Source organism: Pinus tabuliformis, chromosome 6 (assembly GCF_031772625.1).
Source record: "Pinus tabuliformis cultivar Carrire ecotype Pingquan chromosome 6, CPIR1, whole genome shotgun sequence".
NCBI classification, from domain to species: Eukaryota; Viridiplantae; Streptophyta; class Pinopsida; order Pinales; family Pinaceae; genus Pinus; species Pinus tabuliformis.
The window spans coordinates 1,290,015,815-1,290,039,286 of NC_142292.1; positions in this window are offsets into that span (position 1 = coordinate 1,290,015,815).

The window sequence follows — 23,472 nt, forward strand, 5'->3', positions numbered from 1 at the left end:
ATGAAATATTTTTAGGTAGTATCCTGTTGGCATATTTCCAGGTAGTAGCCTAATGACATATTTCCTGGTTGTAGCCCGCTGACTGATATTCCAAGTAGTAGCTTGTCGATAGACGTTTCAGGTTGTAGCACGTTGATTGATATTCTGGTTAGTAGCCTACTGATAAAGATTCCAAGTAGCATCCCGCTGGTAGAGATATCGGGTAATATCCTGATGAATAGAGGGTGGTAGCTTAAGCTCCCCTCCAATTCTTCTTCTTCTAGATTTGAGAATATTCAACATATGAGCAGGGATGATCAAGAGATAAGAAAGGGATGGATTGAGATGTACATTGATGATTTGTGATGATGATCATGGCATGATAACTACATGACAGATATGGTCAGTGACGATATGTGATGACACTTAAGATACCAAGATGGCATATTGTTCGATGGATAGATATTGGAAGGTGGAATTCTCCCTAGTTGAGAGGGAGTGTTAAAATTATGTAACTGTAGTGAAATTCCACTTTGTACAACTCACATGATGGAGATAATGATTTCATTGAATTCCTCTTTTCGAGAGGACCAAAATCGACCTAAATATCACCTTATTTGGACAAGCATTTTTGAATTTGTTTATTTACTCATGTATATTGGATTAGGTCGACCCTACGCACATATACAATTGGATAGGTCGATCTCAACATCAAATGGAACCTCTTGAAAGCCTATAAATAGAAGGGACATCAGGCTCATTTTGGACACAATAATCAAGCACTCTCTTCTCTCTTCTAGTATTTGGTTTTCACAGTTCTAATGACAGAAATATCATGCAAAGGGTCTAAAACTATAGGGTAGAAGCTCACATGTGTCTAGGATTTTTGTTTCTTAGACACACACTCATAATTAAGTATTATCAGCCCTAGACGCATGCAAAAAGTGGTCATGGGTGTGTCTGGGAAGTCTCAGAGACATGCACACAGTGTCTTAGGGTGCATCTGAGAGGCTAGGGTTTTTGCTGTCCAATTTGGTCCCTAGATGCATCCATCTAGTTCTCTAGGGATTGTCTAGATCAGTCTTGTACACACACACAATGTATTAGTGTGTGTTCGGGACCAAAATATGAAGTATCAGTATTCTAAATATTCTGTTCAGTGACAACTGTATTCAGCAGTTGAGTACAGTCAGTGAAAATGCATTACAGTCCTCATAATCAGGGTTCTGATTACAAGCATGTTTAGGGTCATGTCATGGATGTTCTAGTTGTTTTGTTGCATTCATGAATATATGGATCATTGTAATATATTTTTTTGAATCATTTGATGAGGATCTAAGAAGAAGAAGAATTTTCAAGCTTTTTCCCCATAGTGGGTTTTTCCCTAGTTTTCGACCAATTCTGGTGTCTCTATGTGTGCATGCTTTTCTTCTATTGCTCCTTTATGTTCCACTGCATTGATGATTATGATAATATTGTTATTTTGACATGGTTGCATATGTTGATGAATAATGACGTAAATATGAATAATGTTATAATGCTATGGGGTGATCTTAATATGTTAATGAAGAAATGAAATTATCAAATCAAAGAACAATGTAGTTATATGAAAAAATTAATACGACCACTCTGATTCGGGACTTACACCATCATGAATGCTATGGGAGAAAATAATTTCAAGCTCAATATCCCACCATTCCCTTGGTTGCACCCCATATTCAATGTGGACCACCTTCGGGAATGCTTTCCACCATTGATGGACACATTAGACATTGTTGAGGAGTTGACAACAACAAAGCTCAACCTCGACTGCATTGAATAAGCCACAACTGATCAGATCATGGGCACACAGATCAAGAACAATTGTAAACAGAGTATACAACTGTATCAAATTCTCAAATATGGCCAACTCTTGCACCAGGGCAAGTGGCTCTCCAGGGACCATGTTTAGCAACAATTCCCCATCTCATTGAGGCACTCAATGTAATAGGGAACATTTCTTCCCAAGGGGGGAGAACTGATCCAAGTGGTTATTTTTGGCCACCCACCTTTTCCACTTGGACCCCCAACACTATTTATTTCAAACTATCTCTTTAAATTTCCTCAACTGTAGCACAATTTACTATTTTTGGCAGTGTTTGGGGTCCTGAAATTCCATATCCATTTTGAGGCCCTAAATGATGTTTTTTTTAAATGAGAAAACCCAAGACTTGCTATAGGTGTTTGCAATTGAAAGTTGTATTCCTTGAATAAATATTTCTAACGAGGTATCGTACAAATCAAAAAAATATCATATGCCAAATTTATGACCTCAGGAAGTTGGTGTACCAACTAACCCCAATGGGGTCCACAAATGTTTGGAACTTCATCTCCTAGGTTTAGGTTTTTTTATATTTAGGGTTTTCCCTTGTTTCTCAATAATAAAAAGCCCTACGAGCCTCCATGTAACAAAGTTCAAGGGCATATAGCCGTCACATTTCTTCTCAATAAACCAACGAAACACATTCTTCCCATGGAGCTTTATAACATAGCTCGATGCAATATTTACATCATATCATACTGCTAAATACATAACCAATCATATCATGAAAACCATACAACTTATTGGAGATTTATAAAACAAATCGATATTTTATTTACATACATATGTATATACATAGACATAATCAAAACACAACATCAAAACATATATCAAAATACATTTGATCAACTAAAAAATAGAGAAGGATACATATCCTGCATCTGATCAACCATCTCCCATGTAGCTTCATCAGGCCTAAAGTTCTTCTACTACACTTTAACCTGCTTGATTTCTCTGTTCTATAGCGTGAGATGTTTCTGTTGCAATATGCATTATGGTTCTAGTTGGAATTATTCCTCTAGTTCCACCTACAATACATACCAGTCAATCACATGATCAACATCCTCGCCATACTTCTTAAGAAATGAAAAATGGAAAACATCATGGATTTTCACTATCAGAGGTAGTGCAAGTCGATAGGCCACTGGTCCAATCCTCTCAAGGATATTGAAAGGCACACAATATTGAGGTGCCAACTTGGCACATGATCCAATCCTCAAGCAGTTCCACTTGGGCTTGATGAGCAAGTACACATGCTTTCCAACCTGAAACTCCTTAAATGCTCTATGATTATCTGCATAAATATTTTGCCTGTCTGTGATACCTTCAAATTCCCTTTAATAACCTACATCTCATGTTCCATCTTTGCCAACATATCTGGTCCAATCAGTAGCCTATTCATTGGATCACTCCGATTGATAGGATTATTACAACTATGCCCATACAATGCCTCAAACAAACTTATCCTCAGTTACTCCTGATACCCATTATTGTATGAAAACTCTACCAGTGGAAGATACTCTTCCCACTTCCACTGTTGATGCATGACATACATCCTCAACATATCCTCAAGAATCCTGTTAAACCTCTCTATATGTCCATCTATCTATGGATGATAAGATGCACTGAAAGGAAAATTTGTCCCCAAACCTGCAAACAATTCCTTCCAAAACATGGAAGTGAACTTGGAATCCCTGTCTAATACAATATTCTTAGGAACACCATGAAACCTCACTATCTCTCTAATGGATATCTGAGCTATGTCAATGCCTGATTTAGTAGGGTTAACTACAATGAAATGAGCTACCTCACTTAACTTTTCAACCACAACCATGATGGAATCATGTGGTCTCGATGTCCTTGGAAAACCGGTAATGTGTTAAAAATATGAAAATGTTGTCAAATTCCACTTTTTACAGCTCACTTGATAGAGATAATAATTGCCTTGAATTCCTATTTTTGAGAGGACCAAAATTGATCTAAATATCACTCAAATCAGATAAGGGAAAGTGTACTTATGAAGAAACACCCACATGTGCACATTTGATAAGGTCGACCCTAAAGAAAAGTGGACCATCTTGAAAGGCTATAAATACAAGTGCCCTTTGCCTCATTTAGACACAATCATGAGACAATCTTATATCCTTTTTTTTGGCTTGCATAGGTCTCAAGATCATCTGCGGAGGATCAGGTTCGCTCTCAGGTGAAATTATAGGGTCCAAGGCTCACATCTTTGATTTAGGGTTTTGGACCCTAGTCGCAAGAACAAAACAAGAAATTTTTGACTATATTTTCATGCAAAATAGCTCATCTGCGTGACTGGAGCCTTCCAGTCACACAGGAAACTCTCCATCCATGCGATTGGGGGTTTAGGGTTTCCACAGTCCAGATTTGACCCCAATCGCTCGCATGACAGGCTTAAGGGAGTGACAGGGACAACTATGGTCGCTCACATGACACCTCCTTCGTGAAACTGAGATCTAAAATATGAAATATTAGTCTTCCAAATATTTCTCTCAGTGTCTGTGGGGCTCAACAGTTGACTTCAGAGAGTGAAATTTCATTATAGTCTTCAGAATCAAAGTTTTGAGCATATACACTATTGGGTTCATTTCATGGATGTTATAGTTGTTTTGTTGGTTAGTTGCATAGATGAATATATGGATTATTGTAATATATTTTAGATAATCATTTGATGACAATATAATAAGAATAATTTGCAATGGTTCTTCCCGTAGTGGTTTTTCCTTGGTCTCCGACCAATCCTCGTGTCTCTATGTGTGCATGCTTTTATTCTATTGTTCCTTTACGTTCCGCTACATTATTGATGATGATGATATTTTTATTTCTACATAGTTTCATATGATGATGAATAATGATGTAAATATTAATAATGTTATGATGTTATGGGGTGAAATTAATGTATTAGTGAAAAAATACAATTATCAAAGAAAAGAACAATATAGCCCTATGAAAAATTAACATGGTATCAAAGATGGGCTGAAGAAACGTCATGGAGATGACCCCCATGGAGACACCTTTGATGGAAGCAAGAGAAGATGGAGGAGACCTAAAATAATTATAGGATTTGAAGATAACCTTAGGCAATTTGTGTATTACGTTTTGAGAGAAACCCTAGTTTATCGAAAAGATATGAGATATGAAATCTAGCATGGTCAATGTGAAGATGCTCAAGTACTTGTGACAGATTTGATGAAGCCCTAGATGGATAATCTCTAGTAGGCCTATTTGTTGATAAAGTTGGTTTAAATATTGAAGGAAACACTTTTATATCGAAAATGGATAGTGATGGCTCTTGAAGGTTCGTTCAAGAGGGAGAGGATCACCTCTCATTGAAGATAAGTATCTCTTGACTTATGATTCTCCTTTATGTATTTTGATTATACTTATAGATCTGATTATTGTTTTGATCATTAATTATACTTCCTGCATGTATTGAGTATTTGGATGTTTCTAAATCCTTGATGAGATGTGTTAAGAGGATCCTTATTGAGGATCATTTGAGGTGCAAGAAAGAAAAACTGGAGCTGGAAAAGGTAAGGAGGCACTTGATAAAAATATGACTAAGTGCTACATAATTCCTATGTCAAATAAAATGATGCATAGATATTTGAATACTGCAAGGTATGCATGGTATATTTTTTCAATGTCATGTTTCAGATGCAATATTGGATGGTGGGGTAAGCCCTAAAGTATGATGAGACTATTTCCTTCTCAAATGGTTCATGCATGCATATGAAAATGATTTGGATTCTTGGTTCTTATGATGAAATGGTGCACTTAATATTGAACATGTATCTTACCTTCTAGACATAATGAATTTCTAGATTCTGTGAAGCTACTTGGAAATATTGATTTATGATATATTGATATACTTGATTTTTGGCTAACATCTATCATTTTGGACGTCTTGATTCCATAAAAGGTTAGCACCTTGATTCTAGTAGATGGTAACTTGTTACTATTGATATTTATTTTGAAATGCATGGCATCCACGATTATAGAAGTGTAACAAAGAGATTGATATTCAAGATCTTTTGTTAACCATGGTTATGCATTGATGTGCTTAGTAATTATGACATATGGTAAAATTGAATGCCTTGACTTGATGGATGGAGTTATGTGACAAATAAATAATGTATGTGATCATGATTCTTGAAGTCTACTACTATTAGCTCTTTAACCCTGAATTAAATATTGATGTCATGATGAAATAGTTGATGCTAACACATATGACCATGATGAATGTGCCTGACAGTATGATCTAACAGATCTGCTGATATATGATAGTATTATAGACAAGTTGAAGGCATGAATGAAGATGACTGAAGTGGATTCCCATTAAGAGGGAGAATATCTCCATAATATCTCTTCTCCTATTGTTATTTACATTATATATATATATATATATATATATATATATATATATATATATATATATATATATATATATATATATATATATATATATATATATATATATATATATATATATATATATATATATTATTTATTGTTGAAGTATGATTTATGGGCATGAATTGACAAATATATGACATTGTTGATCTGCAACAAGTTTCTAATTTGAGAAGAGAACTAAACCCCCAGTCCCTCCCATGACAAGCCCTCCATGCGACTAAAACCTTCCAATCGCTCCCACAACAAGGACCCCATGCAACTGTAGACTTTTTCAACTAGTTTTGTGCTAGCAACCACAATATTTAAGCTGCTTTGTAGGGCTAGGACGCAAGCCTCTTCCTAGAACTTGATGAAATGCTCAGAATCGAAAATTAACAAGAAGGTAATGCCTCTAATGCAAATATTGAACAAGGACCTAACCTAACTCATCCTAACCATGATAGACATTTCGTCAAACGTGTAATGAACATGAATGTACAGGTCATAAAAACACATTTGAACATAGGGGCTTCATACTTATCTGAGATTTGTCAAGAAGGTTTGATGCCCTCTCACACCAGCTACATTATCATATCCAAAGTCATACATTCATTTACATTTCATTTACTAATCAAAACATGATGAGATCCATAACCAAAGTTTGTCATAAAACCATTCTTATAACTAGCATATAACCAACATACTAACAATGATAGAATAACCATGAAATTTACATAATAGAAAGTACATTTACTCATGAAATATAATGGAAAAACACTGTTATTAACATATGAAAAATCCAACCAAGTCAGGGACTTCCAAGTACCACCTGACCATAGATTGGGCTAAACCAAATATTTCTTTCAGCGAATCACCCCCATGTCATATTTCAAGTATGAAAGTGGGACTCACAACAAAACTAACCAGGGCTTCTCAGTCTTTACCATGTATCCCGCCATTACCGTTCAAGGGATTCCTAGGCCCAAAAGCTTCATCTATACAACATGATTTACCATGTATCCTTCCATATACAAATCAAGTGATTCCTAGGCCCAAAAAATAAACATACACTACCAGGATTTATCGAATTCCTTCCATATACTAGTCAAGGGATCACTAAGCCCTAATCAAGCATGGATTCCTCTAGATATCTCCACCTAAATCAGGAGGAATTTTCTCATCTCCACCCTCAGTCTTTATCATGTATCTTGTCATTTACCAGTCAATGGATTCTTAGGCCTTTGGGAATTTTCCTGAGACCACCCGACTCAATTTTGAAACCATCCGACAATCCATCTCAACCAAGTAAAATAACCCCATCACACCATGACTATCAAGAAATGGAAAGGAAAGGTTAAAAACACAGTCACACCTAGAAAAACCCATGCCATGATAGAAAGAGAACCAAATACACACATGCATATACTATGTCTGCCAAAACTAGCAAGGAAATCATACACGCAACTCTATACCTGCAAGTAATGTCATTGTAGATGCTTGATCCCGCTCTTCCTTGCTTGATCTTTGCTTTACTTTGACTTCCTTGTCCTTCCTTTTCTTTCCTTTCTCGAATGGTAGAGTTATTGAAGAATTCTCTAAGTGTGCAAGAGTATGAGAGAATATAGAGAATAGAGAGAGAGATCCCAAAAAAAAGCTGTGAACTGATCCTCAAAAACCTTTTAATCAATGATGCCTCTATTTTATTCAATTTCCATTATTTTTCCTTCATTTTCCTCCTCACGCCCAACTTGTGACTTTTCATAAATAAAATGCCAATTAATGCCTCTTGCCTTTTCTAATCCTTTTCCATTTGCCAATTTCCCCTTAGCCATAATAAACCAAATGAACACAAAATAGGATTTTTTTCCCAACATTCAGCTTGGAATAAGTGTCCATGACCTTGGTCTTATTTTGGATTTATTAACTTTATTACATGGATTTTTAACCCGGGGTTGTTACACTGGTCATCGTTAAATACACAAAAGTTAGTTACATTTTCAAACACAGATAGCTTATAAATAATTTCAATAAAAAAAACCATCTTTTAATGGTGACATTTGAGTAGATGCATTGGCTAATATATCGACAACAACATTATGTATCCTAGGAAAAAAAAATATTAAATGATTTGAAAAAATAAATGAGTTTCCATACCTCTTGTTGGTAGTTTTTCAAAGTAGGTGAAACATAGTGAATGGTATTTTGTACCTGCCTAGTGACAATATATGAGTCATCAATTACCTTAAGTACCCCTTTCTTGAAGTCTATGGATTTATTTAATCCCAAAATGAGTGCTTTATATTCAGTGGTATTGTTCATGAACTCAAACTCCAAGCGGCATGACAAAATGTAACTTCTATTCTGAGGGACAATAAGAACAAAACCAACTTTGGAACTGTCTTGAGTCTTAGAACCATAAAAGTATAAGGTCCACATACCAGTACTTGTTGGGATTATTCCTACACTATTAATATGTACATCTATATTACAAATTTCATTAGCACCAGTTTGACATTGATCCAAGATCTTTTGCTTATAGATGTGTTAAATAATTACATGCATAAATTGTAGCTTAAACATAGAAATTTAATGTGCACATGAGAGAAGAGAAGAAACACATAAAGCATGAAAAAAGATAGAAAAACTTGATAACGGAGTTCGTCTAATTTGGACTACATCTTCGGGCCCTGCTCAGTCAATGGGGAGGCCTTCATTCATTAAGTGGCATGAGAAAGAAGAGTACAAGCATGAGTTACAAAAAGGGAGTTTTATACCTCCATACTGAAAAATGGCCGAAAAATGTAGAACTCTGATGGAGAAACAGACAATGCCATTGCATTCGTGGCGTTGAGAAATGTTGAAACCATATAAAAAATTTCAAAATCTAACAAAGTGAAAATTTGGCCCTCCTACAAAAATCTGCTTCGAACTACGTGTGCTCCCTCCTCTGCCATGGGTGCACTAATGAACTAATTGTTAAATAAAAAATAGGCTGATGGATTTCTCAATAATGTCGTTGGTGGAGTTGGTTTGAGATCAGTTCGTTACGGAGGAGGTCGGGCAGTCAAACCCCGCCTCCTCCTTTTTTTACATACCAAAATTCTTTAATGGGAAGGGAGGTTGGGCTGGGCCCACCTTGGGCAGCCCGCCCACCTCACCTGTCCCCTCTCTTATGGCCCGCATTTCTTTTTAATAGGCGGTGGGTGAAGGTTGGGTCCGTGCCCCAAGGGTCGACCCACCTTTAATGCGCATTGTTTTGTTTTCAACGGGGTTGGGTCCGTGCCCCAAGGGTTGGCCCACCCAATCTTGTGCATTCCATTACGGTGGTCCATGGTATAGGGGGAGGGGCTAGGGGTCATGGCCCACCCCTCCATTAACATTATGTTGAAGTTTTGGGGTGGCATGTTTGGTGGCTCGCCACCTTTTCTTTATAATTTTTTTTGTTATACAAAAATAATATGCCCCTTTTGAAAAATCAGATTTTTGATCGAAGGAGTCATTTTAACTAGGCAACAATTCTGCCCAAAGTCTGGCCAGAGTTGGCCATATTCTGTCCGCCGGAAAAAGTCCAAATTGTGTCTTCATTAATCTTGCCTAATCAGAAAAATTCAACTAAACTTTGACTGCCTCTATGTCCTTCATCTAGACACAGATTGGAGTGTCATTCACATCGTTGGAATCAGGGCGATGAGCACTTCCATCTGATTTCAAGTTAATCATATTTCCTCTACTTTGAATTTTGAGCCTTTTCCATGCTACTGGTGTTTGGAGATCCACCTAGATCAATCCTCCCTACTGAGGAGCTTTTGGACCCCAAAAGCATTTACACTTAGCACACTGTTTGTGTCCTTTCAACCCACACTTTCGATCTCCTGCACACAAAACTAGTACATTTTTTTTTTTTTTTGCAATCATGCACACCACACATGACTTAACAACCCTTCCTTGCCAAGAGTTTATAGCACACACTCCTTGGCCAAGGATTACATAAAAAGTAATCAATACCTCAACTAAAAGAAAGGCCAAAATATCATCGTTGCATTTTGAAGTGATAGGAAACACACCATCACTTTTACATTTACTTGCAATGTATGATTTACAATGGTGGCCATAACAAACTACTACCTTAGAAAAACAAACTTAATAAAGTAGACCACCGTAAATGGGGTGGATTCATTTTCTGAACATGTCCACCTTTCGGCTCCTCCACCGATGTTTCCAGAGCATGGAGCATCAGACACGCAGTTTTTTGGTGTCCCTCTTTGTTGCAATGGCTACAACAATTCTTTTTCCTCCAAACTTTTAGGGTTGCCTTGGGGCACTTTCCCTTGGCGTTCCTTCGGTAATTGTTTATGGGCCCCTCACTATTGCTAGACTATGAGGATGGAATTTCATCATACATCGTTAGTTTGTTACTAGCTGTGTTGGAGCTTTCTCCCATTTCCTTTTTGGCATATCTGAGTCCTGCACGTTGCAGCAATTCCTTGACTTCGATGGGGTTTACGATGCCAAGGCTTTCCCTGATACCCCATCTTCTTCAATAGTTTGGATCCAATCCCTATAGTATGTTTTTCAAAAGCAGCAAATTCATCATCATGAAAATCATATGAAATTGAGGAATTGTTTTTTACCTCTGGATAGCGATGCTGCAGCTTTTCCAAGGCCTCATCCTTGGCTTGTAATTGGCATAGTAATCTTTGCTTTTCTTCCCTTGCCTCCTGTAGGAGCCTCCTTAGCTCAACATTCTCTACTTGGATGCGGTGGTTGATCTCCTCAAGTTCTTGGAGTCCTTCAGCGGGGAGTGCCCTTTTCGTTATGTCTGTTGAAATCCTTGATTCATGGCTGAAATCAGACCTCAAATCTATGGGTCCTACTACTGTGACCCCAAGAGCTACAAACTTCATTTCATTGCTGGAATCATACTCCAAGTCAATGTGCCTACCTCATGCAAATCCTGTTGTTGCGGCCTTCTCATCTTCCTTTGAATCGGAATCTTGGTTTTGTTGCACGGTGGTGATGACCTTCTTCTTCCCCTTTCTGTCATTCCTTTCAGGTCTTAGCTCAGGATGCAACTTCCAACAATTTTCTTCACCATACCCCTCTTTCTCACAATGTGTACAAGAGGACTTTTCTCCCCTTCTTTTGGCTGCCATGACTCTCTTTGGGTGGTCATCCCATTCAGGTGTTACCCTATTTTCCAGATGAATGGCCTTTACACTAGCCGAGTCAATGGTAGTAGGTTCAAACAATAATAATGAATGTCTAATGTAACTATGTAATGATCCAATATACTTAGTTACTACTTCAGGTGAGTCAAGTGCAATGCCCAAATTAAGTGCTTGTTTTCTAAACTCCTCGGTAAAGCTTTGAACATCCTGACCTTTGCCTTGCCTTAAGTATTGCCAATCCATTAAGGCTTTTTGCTTATAACCCAAGGGATAAAATTGTTCCTTTAATGCAGAAATGAAACTAGGCCATGAGGAAAGAAGGTTACCCACACTCTTATTGCCTCACAATTTTCTCTCCCACTAGACGAGAGCGGTGCCACTCAGTCGAAGAGAGGCCAACTGAATCTTTGCCTCGCCCTCTTCAATCTGTTGAATCCTACAGTAGATCTCAATCTGCCTAATCCAATTATTAATATTTCTACATTACTTTCACCATTATACATGGGAAGATCAAATTTGACATCTAATTTAAAGAAAGGTTTCTTAGATGCACCCCTTGAATTTATAGGATGATGATGATGATGAGAGGAAGAAGAGCTTTCACTCATGGAAGGAGAAGGAAGGGGTTATTCTTCACCATTTCCATGCATTGAACCTTGTTCTTTTGCCTTTTTCCTTTCTACTTTCTCCAGTCTTGAAAGCAGCCAGCCAACATTTTCTACGATTGCATAGAAGGTTTTGCGGAAATTGAGCTCCTCTTCATAACGAGCCTCTTCATCTGCCATGTTTCTCCTTCGATGTACATGCCCCGCTTTGGGATCAAAAGATTTTAGTTTCCCTTCACCTCTTCGGAGCCTATTTCTTGTTAGCATACAAATATGCAATTCACATCTAAGAAGACCGGCTTTGATACCACTTGATCCAAGATCTTTTGCTTATAGATGTGTTAAATAATTACATGCATAAATTGTAACTTAAACATAGAAATTTAATGTGCACATGAGAGAATATGAGAAACACATAAAGCATGAAAAAAGACAGCAAAACTTGATAAAGGAGTTCGTCTGACTTGGACTACGTCTCCGGGCCATGCTCGATCAATGGGGAGGCCTTCATTCATTAAGTGGCATGAGAAAGAAGCGTACAAGCATCAGTTACAAAAAAGGAGTTTTATACCTCCATACTGAAAAATGGCTAAAAATTGCAGAACTCTGATGGAGAAACGGACACCGCCATTGCGTTCGTGGCATCAAGAAATGTTGAAACCATATAAAATTTGTCAAAATCTAACAAAGTGAAAATCTAGCCCTCTTGCAAAAAATCTGCCTTGAACTATGTGCGCTCCCTCCTTAGCCTTGCGCACACTGATGAACTAAGTGTTAAATAAAAAATAGGCTGACGGATTTCTCAAGAATGTCGTTGGCAGAGTTGGTTTGAGATCAGTTCATTACGGAGGAGGTTGGGCGGTCAAACCCCGCCTCCTCCCTTTTTACATACCAAAATTCTTTAATGGGAAGGGAGGTTGGGCTGGGCCCACCTTGGGTGGCCCGCCCACCTCACCTGTCCCCTCTCTTATGGCTTGCATTTCTTTTTAATAGGTAGTGGGTGAAGGTTGGGTCCGTGCCCTAAGGGCCGGCCCACCTTTAATGCGCATTGTTTTGTTTTCAATGGGGTTGGGTCCGTGCCCCAAGGGCTGGCCCACCCAATCTTGTGCGTTCTATTACGGTGGTCTGTGGTATAGGGGGAGGGGCCGAGGGTCGTGGCCCACCCGTCCATTAACATTACGTTGAAGTTTTGGGGTGGCGAGGTTGGTGGCCCGCCACCCTTTTTTTATAATTTTTTTTGTTATACAAAAACAATATGCCCCTTTTGAAAAATCAGATTTTAACTAAAGAAGTCATTTTAACCAGGCGACAATTTCACCCGGAGTCTGGCTAGAGTTGGCCAGATTTCATCCACCGGAAAAAGTCCAAATTGTGTCTTCATTAATCTTGCCCAGTCAGCAAAAGTTAACCGAACTTTGACTGCGTTTATCTGTTGGCATTATGATTCAAGTGTTGTCCTTGATGGCAACTCACTCAGAGGTTGGTACAGGTGCTCAGAGACTGGTACAGGTGATGACAACTTAACTAATGGACAGATCTCAGTACAGCAGGACAAGAAAGAGATATACGCAGGTTCAGCAAGGCGAATCAGCGTGTACACGCAGGTTGGCTTCAGCAAAAATGCGTGTATGTGGAAACGTACCTTTGGTCCATGGCGGTTAGTCCTTGGAAGTTGTGCCTATGGTTTCGGACCATTGTGTCTCGACGGGCGTGTCGATCCCTAGTATTGAAGTTGATGGTATTGTGTTACTATGGTTTTGGCTCTTGGCATTGAGCAAGGCCTAAGGCTATATAAGGAAAAGATCACTAGGCCAAAGTGTGGAAGAGTGAGCAAGTGTGAGTGATGAAGATCTGAGAAAGTGTGTGATCCAAGTGCTGGTTATGGGTTGGTGATCTGAACCAAGGTTTCACCCATGTGAAGGATGATGAATGATGGAACGAGATCTCAAGGCTTGGAATGATTATCTTCATATGGTTTGACTCTGGATAGACTAGATCTACTGACGCATGTTTATTATTATGATCTGGGTATGCTTTGATGTCTGATATAGCTGCAGAGTTTTAAGGTTGAATTTATAGATCTGTACGCGAGTTGGTTTTGGTAAAAGAGCGTATACACGCAGGTTGGGGTCATCCAAGTAGCGTATACAATGTGAAGTATGATATTTGAATATGGAGCTGGATCTGGTTGTTGCTATGATTGTCTGGTGATTGTTGACAGGGTTACAGTGATTCAGAATTGGGTGTTTCAGTGATTGATGATGCAGGTTGTGCTACAATGGATCTAGTATGAAAATGTATGAAACATGGTCCCGGGTAGATCGTAGGCCGGCACCTACGTACTGGTAAACATATCAGCCAGTACAAGAGCCAGGGGGTTGTAGCTCCCTTCCAGGAGCAGCTGGAAAACGAGTGAAGGTTGTAGCCTTCTGTAGGGTTGGCACCTACGTACTAGTAAATGGATCGGCTAGTACAAAAGCTATGACGGTTGTAGCCCTCTGCAGGTTGTAGCCCTCTGCAGGTTGCAGCCTGCGTGCTGGTAAATGACTGCACCAGTGCATTGTAAAAGAAGTTTCTTATTAAAGAAGAAAGAGACGAATTGCAGCAGGTGGTTTTCACCCACATTGGGTTTCCACCTTATATCATGGTGTTCATGTGTGTGGCTCTTGTGTGATGTTCTGTTATTCTGCACCTGTTTACTGTTAATATGCTTAATAATGATCTGATGCATTTACTGAAGATTAAGATAACTGAATTATAAGATCTCTGGATATACGCGGGTTTCATTAGACACAGTAGCGTGTACACGCGGGTTCACTTAATTGAAGTAGCGTATATGTTTCTGAGTATGAAATAGAAAAGTTTGATTGATCTGATAATACTGATTCACCCCCCCCTCTCAGTATTATTTCCAACAATTGGTATCAGAGCAGGTCCTTCAGAGAAGCTTGATCGCTTGAAGGAGATTCGTAGAACAATGGGGAAGAAAGCACGTCAGAAGAAGAAGACAGCTCAAAAGAACAATGACAACCTGTCGTTGTGTGGAAGCAAGTATTCAGATCCAGAAGCACCTCAGATTGAAGATGGACAAGCAAATGAAGCGTCAGATCAAATCATAGATCAACAAGATCTACCTAGCAAAAGGGAGAATGCCCTCAAAGAAGAAATCATCAGATTAGAAGAACAGTTGGAATGTGCCTTCAAAGTTCGAGAAATGCTGCTAGCACTGAATAAAGAGCAAGAAAACGAGATCCTCAAACTAAGGCATCAGTTGGATGAAGAAAGGAAAGTTGGAGAGACCTTGAAGAAGCAATGTCTTGAAAAAGAAGAACAACATCAAGTTGAGGTAAATATCTTGAAAAGCAAATTAGAAGAAAAGGATAAGCTTTTACGATTTCAAGATAGCTCTAAAGTCTTGGATGATATTCTTAGTAGTCAAAGATCTCCTGCTATCAAGACTGGTCTTGGTTTTCATGAATATGTTGAAGGTGAATCTAGTTCACAAGGTGAGGCAAGAAACTCTAATGAGAAATCTGAAATGCCCAAAAAGGAACAACCAAGGAAAGAAATTCCTCAAGTAAGATTCTCTACTCCTAACTATGGACGTGATAGACGATTATTTCCTCCACTGAATAATGTTGAATGTTATGTGTGTCATAATCTTGGACATGTTGCAGCCATATGTAGAAGAAGACGGTTTCAAGACCATCATGCAGAAAGATCATCACATTCAAGATACTTTAATGGATATTGCTTTTCTTGCAATATGTTTGGCCACAAAGCTGCTGATTGCTACAAGAGGAATATGAAACATGTAAGATGCTATGCATGTAACAAGTTTGGACATAAAGCAAGAGATTGCAGGAACAAAGCTCATGATAAGAAGAAATCATCAACATGCGTGAAGATATGGAAGAAGAAGGAAGTTCAGTCAGAAAGATGTGGCACAGCACAGGGTACTCAGCACAGCACAGACATAACAGACTCAGGGGGAGCTGAAGGTATAGAACTTCAGTGTTCTGATTCTCATACGCAAGTTTCATGAAGACAAGTCGCGTATATACGCGAGTTACAGGCTGCAAAGTCGCGTATATGGAGAAAGGGCAGCAGAACAGACCCAGATTCAGTCATGGTTGGCTCAGACTCAGGGGGAGCAGAACAGACTCAGGAAATGGTTCAGACATGGTTGGCTTACACTCAGGGGGAGAATATTCTTCAAATAATGCATTGTTGGCATTATGGTTAGAAGTTGTTGATAAAGTCTATGAAGCTAAATGATACATCTTACTGTTTAGGAATGGGATTGCAGGCTGATGCTTATGGTACAGATCATGATGCTGTTGGTGGCTTTCATAAGTCTTGGTCTAGATATTTCGTCTCTATGTCATGTATCTCTTGTGATATCTCTTTTTATGGTGTCAAGGTCATGTAACGGCCTATGTTGGTTTCCCCACTATGCCTGGGATGAATGATGAATGTATGTTGAGTCTTTTGGTGATAGGAAGGTCTTCTATGATGTATAAGTCCTTGTTCTTCTTGAAGAACATCTTTTGCAGATCTTGCCTACAGTCAAGGGGAGCATGAACAGCACAATTCAGCAAGAGCGGGATGGATAGATTGTAACACTTTGGCATACACAAAGGGGGAGCACATTTGGAGATTTCAGCATGTACTCAGGGGGAGTATGGACAGCAGTATGGACAGCAGAAGGTATACCAAGGAAGAGAATATCTTGGTCCACCCTTTGCCCTTGATGTCAAAGGGGGAGAGTGACTTGGTGTGGTGGTTGCCATCAAGTCCAAAGGGGGAGATTGTTGGCATTATGATTCAAGTGTTGTCCTTGATGGCAACTCACTCAGAGGTTGGTACAGGTGCTCAGAGACTGGTACAGGTGATGACAACTTAACTAATGGACAGATCTCAGTACAGCAGGACAAGAAAGAGATATACGCAGGTTCAGCAAGGCGAATCAGCGTGTACACGCAGGTTGGCTTCAGCAAAAACGCGTGTATGTGGAAACGTACCTTTGGTCCATGGCGGTTAGTCCTTGGAAGTTGTGCCTATGGTTTCGGACCATTGTGTCTCGACGGGCGTGTCGATCCCTAGTATTGAAGTTGATGGTATTGTGTTACTATGGTTTTGGCTCTTGGCATTGAGCAAGGCCTAAGGCTATATAAGGAAAAGATCACTAGGCCAAAGTGTGGAAGAGTGAGCAAGTGTGAGTGATGAAGATCTGAGAAAGTGTGTGATCCAAGTGCTGGTTATGGGTTGGTGATCTGAACCAAGGTTTCACCCATGTGAAGGATGATGAATGATGGAACGAGATCTCAAGGCTTGGAATGATTATCTTCATATGGTTTGACTCTGGATAGACTAGATCTACTGACGCATGTTTATTATTATGATCTGGGTATGCTTTGATGTCTGATATAGCTGCAGAGTTTTAAGGTTGAATTTATAGATCTGTACGCGAGTTGGTTTTGGTAAAAGAGCGTATACACGCAGGTTGGGGTCATCCAAGTAGCGTATACAATGTGAAGTATGATATTTGAATATGGAGCTGGATCTGGTTGTTGCTATGATTGTCTGGTGATTGTTGACAGGGTTACAGTGATTCAGAATTGGGTGTTTCAGTGATTGATGATGCAGGTTGTGCTACAATGGATCTAGTATGAAAATGTATGAAACATGGTCCCGGGTAGATCGTAGGCCGGCACCTACGTACTGGTAAACATATCAGCCAGTACAAGAGCCAGGGGGTTGTAGCTCCCTTCCAGGAGCAGCTGGAAAACGAGTGAAGGTTGTAGCCTTCTGTAGGGTTGGCACCTACGTACTAGTAAATGGATCGGCTAGTACAAAAGCTATGAGGGTTGTAGCCCTCTGCAGGTTGCAGCCTGCGTGCTGGTAAATGACTGCACCAGTGCATTGTAAAAGAAGTTTCTTATTAAAGAAGAAAGAGACGAATTGCAGCAGGTGGTTTTCACCCACATTGGGTTTCCACCTTATATCATGGTGTTCATGTGTGTGGCTCTTGTGTGATGTTCTGTTATTCTGCACCTGTTTACTGTTAATATGCTTAATAATGATCTGATGCATTTACTGAAGATTAAGATAACTGAATTATAAGATCTCTGGATATACGCGGGTTTCATTAGACACAGTAGCGTGTACACGCGGGTTCACTTAATTGAAGTAGCGTATATGTTTCTGAGTATGAAATAGAAAAGTTTGATTGATCTGATAATACTGATTCACCCCCCCCCTCTCAGTATTATTTCCAACATTATCTCCTTCATCCGAACTCGAATTGGAGTGTCATTCGCACTGTTGGAATTAGGGCGACGAGCACTTCGATTTGATGTCAAGTTAATTGTCTTTCCACCACTTTGAATTTTGAGCCTTTTCCATGCCACTGGTGTCTGGAGATCCACTTGCATCAGACATGGAAGGAGCTCCAACTGTGTCTCAGATGGAACGAGTGATTGTTACTTCCAAAAAACAATTTATGAAAATAATGTCTGCAAATTAGATTGGCTCATTATTGTTATCGGGAAAACTAGTGTCCATTCAGAACTGCTAGTCCCACTAAGATAGGTAGCTATCTTAGAAACAAACAAACTCAAGTTACTTGTGCTTTCCTTTATGAGAGATAGATGAGAGAGAAACAGAGAGTACCAACCTCAGTCTTTCACTCGTCTCCTTGCTTGTTTCCTCTCTCCCTTGATAGAGCTTTCACCACTCCTTTCTCGCTTGTCTCGCTTCAAAGAACACCTATAGAGTCAAGGCAGCAAAATACCATCAAAGCATAGAGATCTATAACCATAAATAATGTAGGATCAGATGTACATTAACCATATAAATGCATATACAAATACAAGATTCAGAGATATACAAGCATATAGAGGAAAACTCAAATATCTTTATTGATAGAAGTAGTAGAAGAGAGGATTACAACCAAGCTGTCTGATCTAGCATCATCCTCCCAGCATGAAAGCCCTCTTCACCTCATACAAAGCAAGATCACCCAACAATGTCTTCAAAGAGAAACCAACAGCACTTCCTTGCAAATTAAAAAATTCTAGCCTCTGGATCTCTAGGATGAGGGATCCATATATAGTTGTTTACAGGAGAGTGAGTCAGCTTCTAGGATTTTGATTAGTGTCATTTCACTAATAGTTCTTGGTTCCACTTGGATATTTCAGATCTCTTACTCAACCCTGGGCGAATTCAGAGAGGCAAGTGTCATATGAGCAGTTTCTAGAAGATTCTTTGAGTTTCCACCTAGAAAACTACTTCTGCCATTTGTCTGCTCTCGCTCATCACACCCTACAGAAGGGCTTTCCAGTATGCATCGCACCCCCCATGTGTAATAGGTGAGATGCATCGCACCCTATGCATGGAGCAATCTGTATGGTCTAGTTTTGACCAGTTCTGAGTAGTTTTTCAGGGAGAACTTCTGGGAAATGATGTAATCAGCTGACCTTGTTCCTTTAGGGTATGAAACAACACTTTTAGGGGTTTAGAAGCCCTTGGTTTATGGACATATGTGATTGGGGTTGCAGTGCCCAAATATGTCTATAACAATTATTTCCCTCAAGTGGTTTCATGATGTACTTCGTGTAAGGATCACTTTCTACTCGAAACTTATTATTTTTTCCCCTATAAGGAAGAAATAAATGTGTCCAATTTGTTGAGAAATACCCTTGCAGTTTTGCTGGACCAATCTCTACTCAAAAGAAAACCATAGGGTTTTGGTATGTCCACAATAACAAGGTCAATGCATTGGTGAACTCTTTGATATGAGGAGAAATGGATACTAACATTGTGGAGTTCATTGATTGCTTGGACCAATGATCTATCTAGCTGTACGATTCATGCATCCATTTTTTCCCATTTAGCGTTAATTTTATTAGCAACAGATAATGGCCTTACATTTGTAGATGCACTTGAATCAATGAGACGATTGTGGACATTATAATTAAAGAATTAAAGATTTAACATGAATAGAGGGAAAAGAGTGTTATAATTTAAATTAACAACATTAACTACAGATTCAAGAATGTCATGAGACTTACCAAACAAAACTTGAGAAGAAGAAACTTCATTACTTGCTAGGGTTTGTGATGAAGGTGCTTGGATTAATAGTTGATGTTATTCCACTATCTTAGTGGGCTAAAAAATTGAAATATGGGCACGATCTATTTTCATGTCTTCAACAATTTTATAATCAACACTTTCAATCTTCACAGGTTGTGCTAAAGTATAAGGTAGCGTAGCTTTATTAGAAGCCTCCAGAGTGATAGACTTATTCTTGTTGTTGGTGGAAGTGTTCTTAGAAGTGGGAGCACTTCCAAAAATTTTCTGCAAATTCTGATCGAGATTGGGAGGTGGTAAAATCCTTCTCAACAATTTCTTTTCAAGATCTTGCTATGAAATTGGTCCTTTTCTCCTCAAACTATATCAATCATTATTTTTTATAAGGAGGAGCTTCACTCATTCGTAATTCTTCGGTGCTTTTCTTATTAGTGTTATATATGTCATTAAATGAATTAACTGAAAGTATAGAACCTAAACTTTCTTTTTTTGTGTACCTAGGCTCATTTGCTTCTTCACTATGCTCATACAACTCATATACTAATAAAGTATCTACAAAGTTAGTCATCATAGCATTCATGTTATGGTTTTGCTTTCACTGTGACAATGACCCTCCAAAAGTTTTTCCTATGTCAATTTTGAAGCCTACATCAAATATCGTTTCAAGCTCCTTTATGTCATCATTTTCTATTCTTTCATTTTCTCCTAATGCCGCATCCTCCTCAGTTAATGTTTCCTAAGTGTTGTCACTTTACCATTAGAATTTCTTGAGTTATTTAGTCCATGGTTGGGTCAACTCATGATCTTTCTTGACTTAGAAACTTGCCTTCTCTCCATGCACATACTCGAAAAACACTCAAAAGCATAGAAAAATCAAACAAAAGTGAGAAAATCACTCAAAAAATAAAAAGTGCACTCCAAGTTGGTGAAGACATGTGCCCAAATTGAGCGTATTCCTTCAGGCTGAAGAAGTATGCCCTCCTTGAACGCACTCCTCCATGTTGAGAATGTGCACACTCCTTCATGTCGAAGACATGCACTCTTCCTGGGTGCATGCATGAGAAACTTGTTTCATGTGGGTGCACTCCTAGAAAATAGGAGCCCACTTAACTTCCCTTAACTAATCCTTTCACTCGTCAACAAGTGGCGCTCATGCATGAATCAATTTTTCATGTTAACTTCTTTAAATCAACTCAGTTAATCATTCATTTACATAATCATTCCATTTGAGTTGGGCACATAGCTAGAAATCAAGAGACTCTTCATCAAGTAACGCTACAAGTAAGTTTTGCAGGTCGAATATTTTCATTTCCTTTCATGATTTCACTGTCATTATTTCTTTTCTTATTGTTGTTCCTCTATGTTTAAGTTTGTTTGTTGGTGTTTATGCTCAATCTTCATGATGTGAGTGTTAATCTATTGTCGCATGCAAAATATCTTCACCTTCTTCAACCCTTTCATATTCCACTGTGAAAGAGACTACAACTATATAAACTTGTATATATTTCTTTTCCTTGTCTTATCATCAAATCCTCTTGTTTAAACTTGTTTCTAAACTTCCAAAAGGTAGAACGCACTTCTTGAGCTTGAAGCATGATTAGTCCCGAAAACTACACCTTGAATGATTAAGTTTTTCTTTTGAGCAGACTTCTTCACCACAAAGAACTTCCCCCTCCCTTGAGTGCATGAGTGCATCATGAATACATGAAGCATATTCCATCGACCCTTTGAGGTGTGAGAGTGGGCCTTCCTTTCCTTTGAATGCATGAGCACATTGTGATGGCTTGAAGGCTAGTCAACCCATTCCTTCATTCCTTCGGAGTGTGACAATGCACCCTCCCTTTCTCCTTAAGTGCATGAGTGCATGGTCAAGGCCCGAAGACCCAACAAATCACCTCTTCAATTTTTCAAAGTGCGATAGTGTGCCCTAGATGGTTTTTTCCACTTGCTTGAGCGCATGAGTGCATTGCAAAGCCTCAAATGACCCCTTACACTCCTTTGTGCTTTGAAAGTGAGCCCTCCTAGTTTTCATGCCCATTTTCTCATGCATACAAGTTATTTTGTGCCGTCATTCATAGATTTTCATGTCCACTTACATGTAATGGCTCTTTGTACATAGTTTACAAGTGTTGCTTCATAAGCAGGTTTCTTTAAGCTAATATTGTCATTATGAATGTGTTTCCCAAAACAGGTGTTCTTGCCACATGTGTTGTCACCCTGTTGTCGTCTATTGGAGAAATTCCTCCTCATAAAGTGGCCTCCAAAGAACTCTCAAAAGCCAGAAATGATGAACCTATTGAAGTTACAAAGCCAAATATTCCCATATATGCAAACACATAGTGCTTTATTGATAAGACTATACAAGTCACATGGAACAAGATATACAAAACATTCATATAGGAAAAGTTTGTTGCAGACCTAGAATATGTGCATGCATAAATAAACATCAAGGAGTCCAGGATGCAGAGGATCACATGCATATTCCCAATCATGCAATGTGCAGAGGTGATTGAATGGATCATTACACATATGGATTATTCTCACCTTGTGCTTCACAGTGACAGTGGCAGTCATCTTAGCACATATTATGGACATATTACAATATGCTTAAGCCCATAGAATATGAAAACACTAACTTCTACCACAAATGGTCCAATATGGACATGAGGAACATTATTAGATCATGGTGTCAAGAGCCTACCAAGTTTCTCCATCACCCATCCGCAGTTTATCTAATAAAGATTCTTAAAGATACATATCGGTGCTTAATAGCTATGTATTGTCTATTGTGTGCAATAATGTTCGGGTTTTTGAGGAGAATTGGATATATACACTCTATATGGTGGTGACATATGGAAGAGTTTTCAATTGGGTGGGTATATCATTACATGAGTTGCAACTTCAAGTGGGGCAGGCGAAAGCATCTTTGAGGGCGAACCAGGCACCATAATTCTACAAGTTTGCATTTGTCTTAGATGGAATTTGTGCATAGTATGTGTTCCTAGGAATGAACTGGGACTAGACCCATAAGAAGAAGTTCCCAATTTACTTCCATTGTAGAGTGTTATCAGAATTAAGCTTCACAGGAATATATGAAAAATCATCTAAACACTTCTTTACAGTGATATTTTAGATGATATTTGAGATCGGTCCTCCTTGCATGACTGATCAGGTGAAGGAGTCACTCTGAGATATCACAGATTGGTTCACAGTTCCTAAGGGAACAAACATCAAATGTTTTGGTTGTCAAATGTCCCCTCATCTTATGACATGATATGTGACCAACAGGGTCGTCATGAAACAAGAATCAAACTAGCTAGACAAGGGATTGGCAGGAATTCTTCAT